Source organism: Papaver somniferum, chromosome 10 (genome assembly GCF_003573695.1).
Source record: "Papaver somniferum cultivar HN1 chromosome 10, ASM357369v1, whole genome shotgun sequence".
Taxonomy (NCBI): Eukaryota; Viridiplantae; Streptophyta; class Magnoliopsida; order Ranunculales; family Papaveraceae; genus Papaver; species Papaver somniferum.
This window is the reverse complement of record NC_039367.1, coordinates 133,870,195-133,891,444: the sequence shown is the minus strand read 5'-3', so window position 1 is coordinate 133,891,444 and position 21,250 is coordinate 133,870,195.

The window sequence follows — 21,250 nt, the reverse complement described above, 5'->3', positions numbered from 1 at the left end:
AATGAGCAGATTTTTGCATATATGTTGAAGACTTACAATACAATGAGCATAATCATACATACAAGTTGAATACTTATTTACAAGAGCAAAGAAAATCAAAAGGTGAGAATTATTGAAGTTTATGGTTTCGAGATGATACAAGTTGTGAAGAATCAAGCGGTAAAGTACTTTTCCCACGGCCATGGTTTGTTTTATTTTGTTTTGTATTTTATTTCTCTTGTTTTGAAAAAAAAATTAAAAAACAAATGAAAAATGAAAAAAGAAGAAAAAGAAAAGAAAAATGAGACAAGAGACAAGAGAAATTATTTTTGCATTTATTTAATAAGCCGTGGGGAAGGAAAATCTATAAGGAAGTTTCAAGCGACAGGGATTTAAGAAAAATAGTTACAAATTGTCAAGGATCTACGAAGTTCGAGAGTTTATAATCAATAGTTGAAGCCGAAGCCGAAGACCAAGAAGATGAAGACGAGAAGCCGAAGACGTTTCTATTGGATGCTGTGAGAGTGGTGTTATCATAATTGGAAATCGGATGTGAAGGTGAGAAAGTAATCTCATCCTCGATAATAGTGGTTGATTTCCATTCTTAGAGATCATCAGAAAAAGACTTTTACTTTCCACGATTTTGTGGGGTCTCCAGAAATTATTCGAAAGGTTTCCTTCCTACCATTCAACGTGTCGCAAGATTTCTCTCTTCAATTCCTATCTGCACACATGTGAGAACCATAAAAGTACGTCTTTTGAGTGTAATTTCATAAAACCCTTTTGGTGAGGCAGAAGTCAAGGCGAAATGCTTATTGATCGCTCTCAAACATGAAAACTTTCATTATGGCATAGGTTGACCGGTCACACTTTCTTCGATTAATCGCACTTTATATTTGAATTTTCTCTTATACTTCTGATTTCTTGACACTAGATTGAAAATCTTTATGTCTTTATAGCTCTTTGGATACTTGGGAGGCTGGAAAGCTTTGAAGTTGTAAATTTTAGTTTGATTTGCTCGAGGAATAGCAAAGTCTAAGTGTGGGGGAATTTGATAGGTGTAGAATACACCTTGATTTAATATCTATTGGTTATGCTTTCTTTGTTTTTTTTCTCGTAAATTATGTATTTTACGCTTGTTTTGAGTTTTGTAGCTACTTTGGAGTCGTACGGAAGAAAAGAAGAAGAACTCACCCAATTTAAGCCAAAAGGGCAGAATGGTCATTATTAATGCAAGTCCTAGTGGCAGTCGAGCCAAGTTTAAGGGGCAACTCTATTTGAAGGAGTACTAAATATAGTCCATCCAAGGTTAAGGGGGTTGCCATCTGGGTGACCCTTATCTGAAGAGCTGGGGTGTCTGAATCCTGCCCCAAACTAGCCTAACCCTAATTATTTCCTCTCAATCATTATCTCCACCTGAAACTCAAATGGAGAAAGAAGAAAATAAAAGCTGAAAAAGCGGGGGTACAACAACCACACCCAACATTTTACTTAGCAATATGTATGGACAAACTCCAATATACTTTCTAGAGAATCAACTTGACAGTCAGATTTAATCTAGAGAAAAGTATATTGAGGAGTTAATATCTCTCTCACTTGATTTGATCTTTACTCCAGCAAATAAGAATTTGCGAGTCTTTATCAAATACAAGGATAATAAACTTGGATGGTACCAAAGACCAATATCCAAGGATCAATCAATTTCCAATCAACAACCAAGGTTGGATTTCACAATTGATCGATACAACGCGCAACCTGTGATATTTCAATTATGTAACAAAATATAATGCGGAATAGAAATAACACAGACACCAGAAATTTTGTTAACGAGGAAACCGCAAATGCAGAAAAACCCCGGGACCTAGTCCAGATTGAACACCACACTGTATTAAGCCGCTACATACACTAACCTACTAAAAACTAACTTCGGTCTGGACTGTAGTTGAACCCCAATCAATCTCACATTGATTCAAGGTACAGTTGCGCTCCTTACGTCTCTGATCCCAGCAGGATACTACGCACTTGATTCCTTTAGCTGATCTCACCCACAACTATGAGTTGCTACGACCCAAAGTCGAAGACTTTAAAAAACAAATCTGTATCACACAGAAAAGTATACCGAATAGATAAATCTGTCTCCCACAGATAAAACTACAAGTTTTGTTCCGTCTTTGATAAATCAAGGTGAACAGGAACCAATTGATAACCCAGACTTATATTACCGAAGAACAACCTAGTATTATAAATCACCTCACAATAATCTTAATCGACGCGGCGAAAGAAGATATTGTGGAATCACAAACGATGAGACAAAGATGTTTGTGACTACGTTTCTATCTTGCCTATCAGTGATAAAGATCTCAAGCCAATCGTTATGATTGTACTCAAGAATCAGCAAGATCAGATCACACAACTACGAGAAAGTAGTATCGGTCTGGCTTCACAATCCCAATGAAGTCTTTAAGTCGTTAACCTGGTTTTTAAGAAGAAACCAAAGGTTAAAGGAGAATCGACTCTAGCTAATACAACTAGTATCACACAGGAGGTGTGGGGATTAGATTTCCCAGTTGCTAGAGTTATCCCTTATATAGTCTTTCAAATCATGGTTTGCAATCAATGTTAGCTTGGTAACAAAGCATTCAATATTCACCGTTAGATGAAAACCTGATTAGATTCAAGATAATATCTTTCAACCGTTGGATCGAAAACTTAGCTTGTTACACACAAATGAAATGTACTATTTTGGGTTTATGTAACCGTACCCAAACATGAACATTTGTTGGTTCAACAATAGTTAACCAAATGGTTAGCCATATGAGCACTTTCATATCAACCATGTTCTTCTTCACCATAACTAGTTCAAATGATTCAAATGAACTAGTTAGAGAGTTGTTCAATTGCAAGGAAATCTTATGTAACTACACAAGACACAATAGAAGCAAAAACTATTTGATTCACTCGAACCGGTTCATGAACTATATAGTCACGGTTTGCATTTAGCATTCCTTAGATAATATAAATAAGTTCACAAACAATCGTCTTTAGATATAACCAGCTTAAGTTCGCAGACTTAGTTCGCGGACTTAAGTTCCCGGAAGGAGTTCTCAAACTCCAGCAAATTTTCTCGGGGCGAGAACTTCCGCCAGTTCGCGGACTGGGTTCGCGGACTGAGTTCACGGCTCTTGTTCCGGTTCTCTTGATCAACAAAGTTCGCAAACTTCGGTTAAAGGAAAAAGGACTTATACACATATGTGTTTCCACACAATGATTATATCCATCATTGGTTATTTAATCTAAACTCTCATTTCAACCATTGAAACATTCTTAGAGGACATTTCGTCAAAGTAAGTAATTTTCAAGGTGATTGAAACGTGTCATGACTTTCGTCACTAGGTAAAGATGAACTTGGACAAAGCAAAAGCTTACCAACACATATTTCGAGAAATAGATACGCGAGATAAACTCGGCTCGAAATAGCAAATGTGTATAATCAAAGTCTATATAGCAAAACGACTTTTGTCTCAAAATAGGATATAGAGCAGATAGACTTTTGAGTGATAGATAAGTTCAAGTCTCCACATACCTTTTAGTCGATAAAGATCCACCAGTTCCTTGAGTAGTCCTTCGTCTTGTATGATGATTTCCATGGAGTTCTTGAGCTCAACTACACTTTCTATCCTAGTCCAAGACTTAGCTATAGTAGACTAGAAATCCAGACTTATAGTTTTGATCACTAACATTGACAAACATTCTTGAGATAGCAACGCATGCGAGTTCGACCAAGCAATGCTCTAACAATCTCCCCCTTTGTCAATTTTAGTGACAAAACTATCAATACATATGGAATACAAAAATAAATGAATTAACTTTTGTAGCTCCTATTCCGCATGCCTAATCTTCAACATTACTCGAAATCTTCGTCAATTCCAAGTACTCCAATGATCCCAAAGGTTGTAAGTTCAGCATCATCGTTGTTGAAAATCCGTAGCTATAACAACGAGAAAACAAGAGTTCTCAATCATTGTTATACAATATCATAGTATAATTATATAGTATCAAAGTTAAATTTCATCACAACTTCGACAACAATACTATGGTGATATGTATCACTCCCCCTTAGTCAATACTACATCTCACATGGAAACCACTGCCCCTTACATAATGATCCGAAAACCATATGTATTTGTAGTGTGAACTACATATTAATTCTCCCCCTTCTTGTCAATAAAATTGGCAAAGGTACGAAAACGGGATCCTAATGAAATTTCCGAAAGAGACATTTCATGACCAAAAGAAAGCACATATCATCTTATTTAGATGCAGTCATATAGCCGAAGCTAAATGCATTCATCAAGGAGTTCATAAAGATACAAGATAACCCCTATAATATTCCACAACTGCACTATCCACAAAGATTTGGCAATTAAGCACAAGTTCAATTAAGAACTCTCCCCCATAATATGTCATTCCCGAAAGTACAACAAGAGCGACTTTAATTTCAAAAGAAAAGAAGGATTCTTTGGACATAACAAATCACATACAAGTATGAACTTGAATCCAAAATACTCAATTAAATTAACCACAAGAGAACCCATGATTAATTTAATCGGAAATTCTCAATACAAGTGAACTTATAGAGACTCAAAAATACACAATTAGATTAATCACAAGAGAACCCATAATTAATCTAATCGGAATACACAACCAAATTAACCACAAAACGTAATCAATTTAATTGGTCATGCTCGACATAAGAGAACTTACGGAGCAACAACTAAATAACCAAACGAGAATGATTAATTTAGTTGAACATGCTCGACATAAAGTACCTCACGGAGCAACAACTAAGCTAAAAATAACTCAGTCGATTGTGCTCAACATAAGACACTTTATGGAACAACACAGTATGTACACAAAAATTTTGGATCGGAGGTCGACCTTATACCGTGGAATAAACAAGGATTCATTCTATTTTCCATCACCATTTGCACAATGACATACAATAGACATAATCCTTGAAAACAAAAGATTTTAACCTATCTTCCATCAATAACTGACATAATAGGCTTAACTTTTGTAATTGTCAAAAGTTCATTCCTTCTTTTATCAACACATGCATATCGACATACAAATGACTTAACTTTCGACAAGGTATGGGACAATCACGGTTCACGGACGCAAACACATATATCCCATGACAAATTGCAATATATAAAACCATAAAGATTAATACTGCAAAAATCATCTTCCAAACAATTTTAGAATTTAAACCAATAAACCTAAAAACGTGAAGATGAAAACGTTGGACGATGTGTAATCACAATAATGGCTATTCCAAACTCTAGTTATTCTTCTAAACAAAACAAGAAAATAGAAGATTTACTAGACGTTAAGACCTTTGAAAAATTCTTTATCGTCCCCGAATTCCTTGTCGTCAACAACCATTGGGACATAAGGTTCATGAAGATAGGAGTTAATATCAATAAACCTTCTTGACTGATGTCGAACCAGGGCCTTCTGAATCTCATGAGTCTTAAACACAAAAGCCTTTATTTGATGAATCTCCTTTTGCATCTCCTTCAACACTTCAAGAACATCAGAAAACTTCTGAGGATTTGAAGGAACAACTCAAAGTTTCCTCACATTCCTTATTTTTCTTTTCAATGTCGGAGCTACTAGAGATTTCTCTTTTTCCTTCATGATTGGTGGCTTGACAATCATATTAACATCCTTTCCATCAGAAGACATGGTACTTGGAGCATCCATAGGCGTATGGATTTGTGAGAGGAAATCACAATCTCAACAAGTGGTCTTGAGATAAAAAGAAGTTTCAAGGAAGGAAAAAGGAACGTAGGGCTAACCTTTAACAGGTTCGTGCACGCACAATTCTGAACCCTAAAGAGAGTAGAATTTTCGAGAATAACCCTTCTTAATTGATGGACACAAAACTAAGAAAACAAGAGAAAAAAAAAACTTTTCTTAAAAGCCTGAGAGGTACACAATCTTGTCTCTTTTGATCAGGCACATGAGACAGGATTTACCAATCAACACAATCAAGTTGTGATGCTGTTGATGGTGGATTTTCAACAAAGGTCAAAATCGTAAAATCATGATACTGCATATCTCTGACACGACTTTCAGGCATGTGACGATTCATATTTTACGAGCCATGATGAACATGTTTTTCGAAAGGCCTCCACTAGATGAGTGTTCGATGCCTCGCATTTCATCATGACCTCTATGTAGAATAACATAATTGGGCGGTTCTCCTCAGATTGAGAACTTAACTCCTTCAGGACGTCGGTGACACTCACTGTTCCCTGACTACATAGAGAGAACCACCTCTACATAGAAGAACGATTGGGCAGTTCTCCTCAGATTGAGAGCATTAACACCTTCAGGACGTCGGTGACACTCAGTGTTCCCTGACTATGTAGAGAGACCGTGTATAGATCCAGACGGTCTTTCGTACATAATAGTTGAGAGGGAAAAAACGCCTTCAGGACTTCGGAAACACTCGTTGTTTCCTGACTATGCACCTTACAGAATGGGTATGACGCTTTAACTGGCTAATATCCCTTCTGCAATAGATTAATTCTACCGTGACATTCACCACTGAATTCCTAGAAGATAATCTATTTTATCTCATCATTCCGATTTCATGATCGAATCCACGGATGATCTCATAAAATGGTGATAAATAAATTATTACTCCGATTTCATGATCGAATCCACGGATGATCTCGTGAAATGGTAATAGATTACTCCGATTTCATGATTGAATCCACGGCCGATCTCATGGAATGGTAGTAAACAATCATTACTCCGATTCTATGGTCGAATCCACAATCCCATGGAATGGTAATACTCATTTTATTATTCCGAATTCATGGTCGAATCCACGGCTGTTCCTATGGATTGATAATAAAAAACTACTCACTTTTATCACTCAGTTTCATGAATCATTCTCCACTGAATTTCGTAAATTGGTAATAAATACTCAACAACCGGGCATCGGGACCATCACTGAGTGAGCCCCATAAAATGGTGCAAGTGTACTCGACAATGATGCACGACCGAGCACCCGAATGCACAAACGATCATTCGAAAATATGGATAAATGAGGAATCCTACACAAAACAGGAGAAAAATAATAATAATAATAATAAAATAAGAGGCGCTCATGGGCCGGGCCCACCGGCTAGCCAGCCGTTCCCTAGCCATGGCCGGTCCCATGCCTCTCCCGTTATGTTTACTTATTTTGTTATTTTCATGAACTCATGAAAACTCCTTCATTCTAGCAACTTTCCTTGTTTGAGCAAAACTCACGGTTTTCCCATATTTTCATGGTTTCATGAGAAATAATATTATAAAATAGGGAAAGGTGTTGTGGGACCGGGCAACTTGGCCGGCCGGCCATGCCCTAGCCGTGGCCGGTCCCACACCTTGCAATCCCTATTCTTTCATAATTATTATTTCCCTCATCTCATGAAACTCCTCCGTTTCAACAAAACTCATGGTTTCTCCATAGTTTCACGGTTTCATGAAAAATAATATTATAAAATAAGGAAAGGTGTCGTGGGACCGGGCAACTTGGCCGGCCGGCCATGCCCTAGCCGTGGCCAGTCCCACACCTTGCAATCCCTATTCTTTCATAAATATTATTTCCCTCATCCCATGAAACTTCTCAGTTTGAGCAAAAATTATGATTTTTTCATATTTTCTCAAATATTGCTCAAACCATGAAAAGACCAAAAGTCGACATCGTCACACGACCGACTAGGCTACTCACAAAAAATATTAAAATACCATTATTTTAATGTTTAAAAAATATCGACCAAATGAGCACACATGCTCATTCGAGCAAAAATCAAGAATTTCAGTCAAGATAAAACTCTTATGAAAATCCACAATGTTTCTCAAGCGCACATCAGAAAATACCGAAACTCTCAGGACTGAGACATAGACATTATGGTGACATGGGAATGCCTCCTTGACCGACCAAGGCCGGTCCTAGGGCTTGCAGAGAGCTGGTCCCACACGTTTTCATAATTTTGACCTAATTTTCCCAATTGCTCATATTTGGTCCAAACTCTTTTCAACCAACTTGGAGTTTGCTCAAACAACCACCAGCTGTTCCCACGAACACCAAGGGCCGGTCTCATGCCCTCTTGGTCAGCCCCTCACTCTTCCATAATTAGGTTTTATCGCCTAATGCTCAATCGAGCACTATTTCAATAAATGATGAAACTGGCATTTAATCATCATTCTTTCACCAACTGGCCAACTAAGGACCCTGGTGCACGCTCACTCGAGCACATGGGTGCCACGTGGACGTCCATCATACCATGTGGTCGTCCCTCCATCACTCACGACCAATTTTCAGCAATTCGTCAAAAATTAGGGTTTTCGAATAAACGCTCCACGAATCACCATTCTGAGCAAGATTCAAACACTAATAAATTTACATCGGATTCAACAATCTGGATCAATCATACAATATTTGGTAGTCCACACGTTACCAATAAATAAATCGTCGAATTAAGCGATACTCGCTCAATTGCTCGAATATTGATACAACTTTCAATATATTCAGTAAATTCATCAAATGAGCAATAGTTACTCAATTGCTTGAATATCCCATCAAACGAGCAATACTTTTCCAAACCACCGACATTGTTCATTTACGAACTACAACGTTCAATTCATGAACTACGGAGCATTCATCACTCATGCGCAATTCAACAAAACTTAAGTCAACGACTGACTAATCGAAACACGTCTGCCTTGCAGACTCGACAAATCGTGAGACATCAATCACGGTCTCATGGGGGATATCACTTAAGGTTTTGGTCTGGCGGCCTACGGCACGTGGATACATCCACGACGAGAAGTGTGAATAAGTCGTGCAAACAGTTGAAGGAGTTAGCAAAGTAGTGGGTGGACGGTTAACCAAGTCTCTGCAAAACCTGAAACTGGTTTTCACCACGATTCCCACTTTCCCGCTCTTTTACTCAAGAAACCGTCACACTTATGGGGGATCAAGATGTTTACTATTCTGACAGTATAAATAAGTCTCTGAATCCATGATTGAAAGACAACGAACCTTCGTCTACACAGAATTTGTCGAGCAATTACTCTCAAGAATTCGTCAATCTACCAGAACTTATTCGAACTCATCAGTTCATCATTATTGCAGAAACCTTCAACACATCCACAATTCTTGATCATCATTGATCCCACACAATTCTCAGCTTCCCTCCTACAGATCAACCCATTTCCCTCTTTGCGACCGAATTGACTCTGGAACGGCCATTGACTTGGGTTAGGCCGGAGTCCTACAGATTGATCTCTCGAATCTAAGTACTCCCTTTGCAGTGCATCTGTGTGTGGTTGAACAGTTTGCTCGGTTGAGGAGTCTCGACAACACGCTCGTCTCTTCAATTCCCTGAAAAACCAGCAAACCATTTTTCCCCATCTACAGATTGGCGACCACAGTGGGAGATTAATTTTCGGTTGCAATCTCGCATTTTCACAAAATGGTTGGTCTTAGGTCTAACTCAACTACTTCGAATTCTAGTCAGAATCTTTCGAATGGAAATGTTCCTCCTTCCAACACTCCATCTGATGGAACTGTCGACCCGGAAATCCGGACCTTGATCGAGTTGGCACGGGTACAAGGGATTCATACAAGAAACATGGACCTGATGAAAGAAACGCTGAACAACATACTGAATTTCCTCGTCAGAGTGACATCGGATTTGGGTGGCGCCCCTGCTCAGGAAATCTCGACGCTGGCCAATCCTTCAACCGATGATCATCCTCGATCCAACAGCTTCACCACTTATGAAAATCCGGTGGAACAAGAGGTCACACATTTAATCGAGAATCTATGTGATCTCCTACATTTCTCCAGAGATCAGCGTACGAACACTTTTGCTGCACTCAACAAAATATCATCTGACGCGCGAATAGTTCCATCATCTCTGATGGTTGAACAAGTGTCCATGGTATCTGAACCTTTGGTCAACAACATCACCTTCACTGAGGAAGACCGAATGGTGGAGGAAGGACATAACCGAGCGTTGTTCGTAACTGCTTCTATTAAGGACTCCGAACTCAGGAGAGTTCTCTGATAAGTGCTTAATCTACATGTTTAGAGTGTCAATTCTGTACTGGTTTTAGTTATATTTCTTGCATATTACCTTGTATTATGATTGTTTTATAGTTTATGTCTTTTATTAGATGAATCATCCAAAAGAAGTGGAAATAGCTACAAAAGTGAAGTCACAAGTGAAGAAGGTCTAAAGACCCAGTGGAACTCGTTCAAATGGAGGATTTCGAGTCATCATTTCGTAGAGGACGAAGTCAATGGCAAAAGAACATAGTCATTCTGAGATCGTGTGAAGAAGTTATGAGCAAAACAAGAACTTGGAAGAATAAAGTGTAAAATGATCACTTCAAGGGCCACTACTATTGGCATCCCCACTGTACGTTAAGGGGTAGTCATTCTGTTAAAGTGGACTGTCTCAAAGGAACTGCTAAAGGAAATCATATCATTTACTGAGGGGAAGTTAGAATTCAGATAGTGTTAAGGGAACCCGACCATTCAGTTCAGGGCTGCCACCATTATCTTCTTTCCCGTCAACAAAACACGATAAGTTTTCCGGCCAATCTCATGTTTCCGTACCGAAGATAGTTAATGTTGATTGTTAAGGGTTCGAGCTGGAATACGTAGCAATGGTTGCTGAATGTGTTTAAAGACATGGGTTACTCTCGAAATGGAGTTCGGAGTCGTGACTTCGAGGCCAGTGATGATGGATGATCGGTGGTGATCGTGAAGGAGGAAGAGATGGCTGCTATCGTCGATGCTGCTGGTGATCGTCATCAGTGATGAGGACTTGCTAGTGGTTTGCTGCCATTGATGGAAGGTAGTATCGCTGTTGGTTATGCGAGGTTCGCAGTGGTGATGACGATGGAGCAGTGACGATGAAGGTTGGTTGCTGGCAGCGATGAAGATGGAGGTTAGCCGTGAACTAGCATGATGATGATCGTGATCGATGTTTGAGCTGGAGATTGATGGAGCTGTTCATGGAAGCCGCTGTGATGTATCTGTGATGGAAGATACGGGGTAGAATCTCGGTAGCGGAGATTGCCAGTGATTGATGGAGTTGGTCGTTGCTGCCATGAATGACGCAGAGATGATGAAGGGTGTTTCAGTGATGTACATGAGTCGAAACTAAACAGAGAAGAACTCAGTCAGCTAAGGAGAAATGAAGATAATGATCGATGCTGTTACAGAGATGGACGGAGCTCGAGCTTTGCTATTGATAATGAGGACTGATGGTTCTTCGCTGTTGCTGGGATCGATGATAGAGGAGGTTAAGATGGAGTTACGGATCCGGATTTGGATATGGGGCCGACTTTGAGAGAAGTCAGGGAGGCGGTGATGGAGTTTGGTTGCTGTGAAAGACTAGTTGAGGATAATGAACGAAGAAGATTTCCGAGCAAGTGAAAAGATTTAGCGCGTATGGGAAAGGGACTTTGGTACTGCATGGTACACCAAGTTGGATGTAAGGTTAGCTGTTAAGAAGCCACGTCGTCCCCACTGAAGATCCAAACAATCACAAGCCGTGCTCATTCTGCTATAATGCTCCCTGTTACACCAAAATAGAAGCACCTGATTCTTAAAAGTTTGAAACTCTATTGACCGACTTGCGGTACTTATCAATTGAGGATTTGTCGCACACGTTAGGTTGTGGACGCAAGCCTATATAAAGGCCGACTAGCCGAGCAGTGAACTACACAGTTCCAGGGAGAAAAATAAAGAGAGAGGAGAGAGGTTCTTAATCCATATTTTAGGGTTTACCTTTTTAGGGGGAAACCAAGTTATTTTCGTTTTTATTCTTCTTATATGTTTTTGGGTTTTAGTAAATCCATATGTAACTAATTTCTATTAATTAAGTATGAATTCAATGTTCTAAGTGTGATTCTTTGTTAGTTATACAAGTTTGTTCGGAGTTTTTATCATTATCGTTTGTCTTTACAGTATCTAGGGTTTATGAGTGATTACTATATTGATTTGGGATGCATACTAGATTAGTCTATTGATTGTTCTATTGCTAGTATTGGGTCATGAGATAAGTAATCGTCGATTAACTCTCTACACAAGTAGAAATCGCGAGACCTTGCAAAGGGATTTTGTGGAGCAATTGCGAGTGAAGACAACATCAGCAAGTGGACCTTGATCTAAGAGTTCAAATACTGGGATCAACCTAAATTCACAAAGCTTAAAGCGTTCGATTGGATTACACCTTGAGTGATCTACTACTTGGTGGTTCGTTGAATAGAATCTGGTAGTCGAGAACTTCCGTATCCCGTGATAGAAGGAGTTTTGGGGATAGCACTGATCTAGCTGTTGTTCTAGGATTGGTGATGAATGATTCTAACGAAAGATAGATAAGTATACTAACTCAGTTATCGCTTGGTAACGACGAAGGATTCTTTGATCATCTTCTTTATTTGTTTCTTTTGATTTTATTTTACAACCAACTCCCCTTTGTTTTATCTTATTTTGTTATCTAAATAACCTATCAATTACACAGCTCTCTGTGGGAACGATCCTTACTACCGTTATATTATTATTTAATTAGTGGGAAATATCTTGATTAATTTGTTGTGGTTACGACACGCATCATTCTCATAGATACAGGTGCTTCTACAAATCTCATCACTATGAAGACTCTCAAGGAGTCCAAAGTTCCAAAAGAAAGACCGTTCATCATCCCATATTGATGACAGGTTTTGAAGGAAGTCAGAGTCACACATACGAGTATGTTTATGTTGATCTGAAAGTATGGTCGATTCAATCCACTGTCAAGTTTCATGTGATCGAGAAAGACCCTGATTATCACATGATACTCGGGAGACCGTGGATTCATGATAATAAATTTGTTCCTTCGACGTACCATCAATGTATTAAAGCTTTGGTCAACAACAAAATTGTGTGCATCCCAGCCTCAGTGTCTCCTTATGCTCCGGTTTATGATGCTGAGTTCTTGGAACCTCCAAAGAGCATCCCCGAACCTCCAAGCAAGATCTGCGGTACCCCACTCCCAAATTGGAAATCTATTGAGAAAGATGACAAACCACCATCAACATATGCTAAATCCATCAAACCGTATACTACATCACTCAAGCGTCGCCAAGGTCAAGTCCAATTTTATTACTGATTATGATGCAGAAGGGAGAGTCATCTATCTCCGTTGAAAATATTAGAAATTAACAGGAGAGGTCGATGAAAAGTCTCCCCGCCCCGAAGAATCATGCCAGAGTGAGAAATCACCCGACGAAGAAATTCGAGACGCACCACGACAACTGCAAGATGACACGGATTCCACAACTGACGATCTTGAGACTATCAACATCGAAACAGATGAAAACCCAAGGCCGATTTTAATCATTTCTGCTCTCTCATATGAGGAACAATAAGGGTTGATAGGTCTGTTGAAAGAGTATAAAGATATCTTCGCTTGGACATACGAAGAGATGCCCGGTCTAGATGACAAACTGGTCACTCATCATATCCACATCACTCCCGGATCCAAACCTGTCAAGCAACCGCCCAGGCAGTTCAGACATGAGGTTGAGGAACAAATCAAAGTGGAGATCCAGAAGTTACTAACAACAGGATTCATCAAACCCATTCAACATCCAACATGGCTGGCGAACATTGTACCAGTTAAGAAGAAGAATGGTCAAATCTGATGCTGTGTAGACTTCAGGAACCTGAACAAATGTTGCCAGAAGGATGATTTTCTTTTACCCAACATTGATATGCTCGTTGATGCAACGAGTGGTCATGACATGTTCTCATTCATGTATGGTTACAGCGGATACAACCAAATCAAGATGTACGAACATGATGCTAACAATACCGCGTTTCGAACTCCCATCGAAAACTTATATTACACAGTGATGACTTTTGGCTTGAAGAATGCAGGAGCCACTTATCAACGAGCCATGACCGAGATATTCCATGACATGATGCACAAGCAAGTAGAAGACTACGTTGATGATGTGGTAGTGAAATCGAAGACTCGAGCATCCCACCTGGATATTCTGAGACAGGTCTTTGAAAGATGCAGAGAATACAAACTAAAGATGAATCCTCTGAAGTGCGATTTTGGTGTCTCTTCTAGAAAGTTCCTTGGATTTCTAGTTACTGCAGAAGAAATTAAGGTCGATCCAGACAAGACAAAAGCTATTACTACCATGACTCCTCCATGGACCGTGAAAGAGCTCCAGAGTTTCATGGGCAAGGTAAACTATATTCGGTGTTTCATTCCCGTACTGGCTCAACTCATTGCTTCATTCACTCCTCTGCTGAAGAAAGGGGCAAGTTTTACATGGACAACTGTTCAACAAGAAGCGTTTCAGAAAATACAGCAGATATTACTATCACCTGCTGTGCCGACCACTAATACTTTACACGACCTCCAGTGACGTTGCTATTGGAGCAATCCTCGCCCAAGAAGATGAAGAAGGCATCGAACGTCCGATCTATTATTTCAGTCGCACAATGAAGGATGCTCAACTCCGATACCCAAAGGATGAAAGAGCGTGCTTAGCACTGGTTCATGCAATTCAGAGATTTAGGCATTATCTTTTGTCAAACAGATTTGTGCTGGTGGCCAAAGCTGATCCTATACAAATTCTTACTGTCGAAACCTGCACTAATTGGAGGACCAGCAAAGTGGCTACTTCAGATGTCATAGTTTGACATAGCATGTGTCCCACATAAAGCAATCAAAGGACAAGAAGTTGCAGATTTACTTGCTGCTTTCCCTGGGGAAGACATCACGATGTTACATGAAGAAGTGCCTGGTGAATTTCCAGAAATCTCAATCATTCAGGAAGAAACATGGCTATTGTACTTTGACGGATCCGCTACTCCGAGAAATGATTTCGGCGGTGCGGGCATTGTACTAGTATCTCCATCCGGTGAAGTATTCTCACATTCATTCAAGCTGGATTTCCACTGCATCAACAATTCGACAGAATACGAAGCTTTCGTCCTGGGATTATCTTTGTCCAAGCAAGAAGGAGCGAAGCATTTGGAAATAAGAGGAGACTCAAAGTTGCTGGTTAATCAAATGAACGTCGTGTATTCTCTGAAAGAAGTAACACTTGCTCCATTCAGGGCTGAAGCACAAAAACTATTAGCTCATTTCTCTGACGCAACAATTATGCACACTGGCCGCACCAACAACAGACACGCTGATTGCCTAGAAACTCTTGCATCCAAGCTGGAGTTTGAAGGTTCATAGAAATCCATCACCGTGCAAAGACTTTCTGTCTCATCCACCTGGCTTACTCAAGTTGAAGATGCTCAATCAAGCGATTGGCGGGCACCCATCATTCATGAATTAAGCAGTTCTCTTACGGAAGGGAAAATCAGTCTCAAGGAGTTGAAGAAATTTTTTCTACTACACGGAGCCTTATATTATCGCAATCCCGATGGATCCTTATCACGATGCCTTGGAGATGAGGAAGCAAGTGAGCAACTCAAACGCATACATGAGGAGATATGCGGACAAACCCTAGTAGTCACACTCTACAGGAGGCTGCAAAGGCTCGGGTACTACTGGCCCTCCATGGAGGTTCAGTCAAGAATGATGCAAGGGTCATGTTCCAATTGTCAGACACCACCTCATCACTTGGAAGTTCTAACAATCCACCATACTGGGGATTGGAGAGAACCTTACATAAAATATCTTCGTGACAACGATCTACCGTCGGATAAGAAAGAAGCGGTCAAACTCATTCAGAGGGCTAAAAATTTTGTCTACCTGGAAGGGATTTTATATCGCAAAAGATTTGGTGGAAACCTCCTGAGATGCTTAGCCGAGCATGAAATTCCTACAATCTTGAAAGAAATGCACGAAGGGGAACACCAGGGAAAGAAGAAATTATTTCTCCAAATCCATGAGAAATATTACTGGCCAACCATGGAAGATAACGCAGTTTCCTACGTTCGGAGATGTCATCAATGCCAAGTTCATGGTAATCTCATTCACACTCCTTGTCTTCCACTACATTCTGTCAGCAGTCCATGGCCCTTCTATAGCTGTGGACTGGATAACATTGGAAAAATCAATCCCGCATCTTCGAAGCAGCATGAATACATCATCACAACAACGGAGTACTTCACCAAATGGGTCGAGGCTATTCCTCTTCGAAGCACCACTGGAGTCAAAACTGCAGCTTTCATCAAAGAGTACATCATATGTAGATTCGGCGTTCCTAAGCATATCATCACAGATAATGAAACTCCTTTTTCCAACAAACATGTTGCATAATTGCTCGATGAATGCGGAATCAAACAAATTTTCTCCACACCATATTATCCCTAAGGAAACGGACAAGCAGAGAGCACCAACAAAACATTGATTCGGATTCTGATCCGAACAGTTCATGACAATCCACGAACGTGGCATGAAGAATTGCCCATGGCTTTGTGGGCCTACCGCACTGCACCAAGAAGCTCAATTGGGACATCACCGTACTCTCTCATCTATGGAGTTGATGTCATTCTCCCAGCTGAAATCAAGATTCCTTCTGCAAGGATTGCAGCAGCCAGTGGAGTGCAGTGGGATGAAGCTGAAGTGTCTAATTCAAGGATTTCTGAATTGGACATGCTCGATTCAAGAAGGGCCAAGGTAGAGAAATATGTAGAAACCTACAAACAAAGGGTTTCCAAGGCATACAACAAAATGGTAATACCTCGAACATTTCAAGTAGGATATTTGGTTTTGAAAACATCCAAGCATATTCAACAAGACATGTCCGCTCCCAAGTTCTCTCCGAAATTGGAAGGGCCTTATGTAATCATCAAGGCAATATCCAGTGGATATTACAAAATCTTAGCTGTTAATGGAGGAGTGGAAAGAAACATCATCAATGGCAAGTGGCTCAAAGCATATTATGCTTAAACGATCAACAAACAGTTATATGTTAAATTTCAAAATGTAATTTCTATTCCTTGAAAGAGTATGCAATATACTCATTCGTTCAAGAAATTCATGAATCTCACAAAATTCTTCCAATCATCTACTTTATTAAATGAGTCTCAATCTCACAAAAAATTCTCTCTCTCTAACGCTCACTCAGAGAAAACCATCCAACAATAAATAATCCTTACTAAAGGATCTTTCAAGCATCTTTTGAAAGTTTTCATTCTTCACCCTCAAATCCTGTACATATTTCTCAACTCTTTCCGATTCCAGAGCAAGTACCTTGTCCTCTTCTATGATAGCAGATGTAGCAGAAATCATGTTTGCAGCAGCTGCTGCCCTATCAACCTTGATGATCTTGAGTCGACGACGGATCCAACCTATGTTGAATCACAAGACCTCACAATTCGAGATCATATCATCCCATATGTGCAACTCTTCATTCTTGACATCTCGCAGGTTTATCTTGTTCATTTCATCGATAACAGGCAGTAATCCAGCAACTGTGGTTAATAGAGTTGGTGGAAAACCTCTCCATATTTCGGTAGTAGCAATATGCCCGTACCTCTTCCAGATGTTGGTGGAAAGAGATGCATAACATTTAGGGACGATGAAACCACCAACCATTTGATTGTCTGGGCAAACATTTTCCATGGGAATATCGAACGGGAGTCCGGCCGATGGATACTCACGGACATAGACCCTGGAATCGGCGGCTATAGAATACTCTGAGTTCTCACGGTTTACACCGTCACCATTAGTTACAATCACCACGGACTTCCCATCTTTCTTCTTCCTAGCTTTGACAACAACATGAACGTCAATCTGGAATGATGAAATATTCAACTTCAAAAAATTTATATAAACGCTCTATCAGAGGGAAGTTTCTGTTCGGGACTTACCGATGTCCCAGCTTTGGCACGAGCAAGCCTATAACGAGCGGGAGATCTAACAGTCCGCTTAGGTCTTGAACAGAGTTGATTCCCATGATTGTTCTGCAACAAATCACTTTATCTGATTAAACTTTATGATTACATGGAAATAAGGAAAGCATGTTACCTACCAAGATGGACGTCCCAACTCCGTGCTTCGCCAAGGATTCATTTCGAGAAGAAGCACTGCTACCAGACATGATGATAAGAGGTATGATTATGATCAAAATTTCTTCTGATAATGTACAACCGGGGGAAATGTGTTGTATAAGTATGAAACCCTAAGTTTTCGAAGTCAAAACTTAAGATGATGGATATTTATCTCCCTTATATAGTCTTTCAAATCAGGGTTTGCAACCAATATTAGCTTGGTAACAAAGCATTCAATTTTCACCGTTAGATGAAAACCTGATTAGATTCAAGCTAATATCTTTCAACCGTTGGATCGAAAACTTAGCTTGTTACACACAAATGAAATGTACTATTTTGGGTTTATGTAACCGTACCCAAACATGAACATTTGTTGGTTCAACAATATTTAACCAAATGGTTAGCCATATGAGCACTTTCATATCAACCATGTTCTTCTTCACCATAACTATTTCAATGACTCAAATGAACTAGTTAGATAGTTGTTCAATCGCAAGGAAATCTTATGTAACTACACAAGACAAAATCGAAGCAAAAACGATTTGATTCACTCGAATCGGTTCATGAACTATATAGCCACGGTTTGCATTTAGCATTCCTTAGATAATATAAATAAGTTCACAAACAATCGTCTTTAGATATAACCAGCTTAAGTTCGCAGACTTAGTTCGCGGACTTAAGTTCCCGGAAGGAGTTCTCAAACTCCAGCAGATTTTCTCGGGGCGAGAACTTCTGCCAGTTCACGGACTGGGTTCGCGGACTGAGTTCACGGCTCTTGTTCCGGTTCTCTTGATCAACAAAGTTCGCAAACTTCGGTTAAAGGAAAAAGGACTTATACATATATGTGTTGCCACACAATGCTTATATCCATCATTGGTTATTTAATCTAAACTCTCATTTTAACCACTGAAACATTCTTAGAGGACATTTCGTCAAAGTAAGCAATTTTCAAGGTGATTGAAACGTGTCATGACTTTCGTCACTAGGTAAAGATGAACTTGGCCAAAGCAAAAGCTTACCAACACATATTTCGAGAAATAGATAGGCGAGATAAACTCGGCTCGAAATAGCAAATGTGTATAATCAAAGTCTATATAGCAAAACGACTTTTGTCTCAAAATAGGAGATAGAATAGATAGACTTTTGAGTGATAGATAAGTTCAAGTCTCCACATACCTTTTAGTCGATGAAGATACACCAGTTCCTTGAGTAGTCCTTCGTCTTATATGATGATTGCCATGGAGTTCTTGAGCTCAACTACACTTTCTATCCTAGTCCAAGACTTAGCTATGGTAGACTAGAAATCAAGACTTATAGTTTTGATCACTAACATTGAAAAACATGCTTGAGATAGCAACACATGCGAGTTCGATCGAGCAATGATCTAACAAAAGCAGCAGCTGCTACTGTTTGCCGAGATGCCAGATCTGGGAGATTGGAAGGATATTAAGGAGCAGAGACGATGCTTATGGCTCATGGAGAAGAGATTAGTTACTGCTGTCGATCTCAGAGAATGAAGAGTGTTGTTCACAGGGATGAGGAAATTCAGAGATTAAATCTGAGATGAAGAAGGTTTGAGTCAAATTGAGAATAGTGAGGGCTAAGATGATTCTGATGTTGCCTACCTAGAACGAGAAATGAAGAAAAGAACTCTCAATTGAAGCTGTTATTGTTGATTATGGGTTTGAATCTGAGAAGAAATGGGTCATGTGGTTACTGATAAAAAGAGCTGGTGATTGTGAATTAATGGAGTTTGAGTTGTTGTTGGTGATATGAAGAAATTCAGAGAATAAGAAAAACGGGGTTTGTTGTGAATCGAAGTAGGGTTCGAAGATGGTTGAGAAATTGGAGGTATACTTAAGCTGTAGGGTTTGAACGATAATTAAAGAACCCAACTGATGTTGTTACCATGGTGATTGTCATGGGTACAATAATGGATTGTGTATGTTGCTGATGGTTGAAAACAGAATAGGTTCTGTGGTGGAAATTGTGTGAAATACAGATAAAGACCATGTTGCAACTGAAATTGGAGGCGAGGTCGAGCTACAATTGATGATGATTCAGTTTGAGGGCTGTTATGAATGGAGCAGCTTGGAGATGAGTAAAGGCAAGAAATCTGTAAGGAATTGAAGATGTTGCTGTTGTACATGAACGATGGAGTGAATGAATGAATGAATTGAATAGATGTATGTTAGGATTGTACAGGGAGATGAAAGGCATGAATTTGGCCGTTAATGACCAGAAAACAGAGGAAACTCTGTTTGATTCTCCATTATTGTGAGTCGACTCATCGATTCCAGATCCAACTCGTTGAGTAAGAACAGTTAGACCAAGTCAGATAGCTAACTAGACTGATTATCTTCTTCCTTGACTTCAGTAACTAACAACATACCGTTAGTTTTACGGTTAACTTAAACGGCACCATGACGAAATATTCCGTTAACGACGACAGAACTCAGGTGGCCGATGGTGACTTTTCTGGACGAATTTCGGTGATCCCTAGAACTTTTCAGGCGACCAAAAGTATAGATATTTGTGCAGAATTTTCTAGATTCATCTAGACTCATGGGTTTGAAGAATTGGTCTTGGATTTGGAAGAGAAGTGGTAGAATTTTACAAAGACAAGGACTTGGAAAGAAGACTTACAAAGATAAAGGGATTCTATTCCTAAGAGGATTGCTAGGAAATTGAAGCCTATAAATAGAGAAGTTCTCTACTTTTCTATACACACTTCTACACACCTTTACACACACAATACTTATGTTTTTGCTTGCTTTTCGAAATTCTTCTTTTAGTTATTTGTGTGAACTTCAAAATTCTCCTTTTAATTATTTGTGTGAATTTCAAAAACATGAGTAGATAATTTTCTTATTGATTCGGGATGAATTCCTAGTTCTTAACATATGATTTGAGTTTTGTTTTAAACCTACTTTGAAGTTTTTCACATGATTATCGTTTGTTTTTACTAATAAGAATGTTTATGCTTGCATGATAGATCGTTTAGGTGGCCAACTGAATTGATTTGTTATTCAACCTAAAGCTAGTAGAGGTTAGGGAATACATAATCGTTTCTTGACTTTTTACATAAGTAGAAAACACGAGACCTTACAGAGGGATTCTGTGGAGCAATTGTGTGTGAAAACAATGCTAGAAAGTGGACCGAGCAAACCGAGT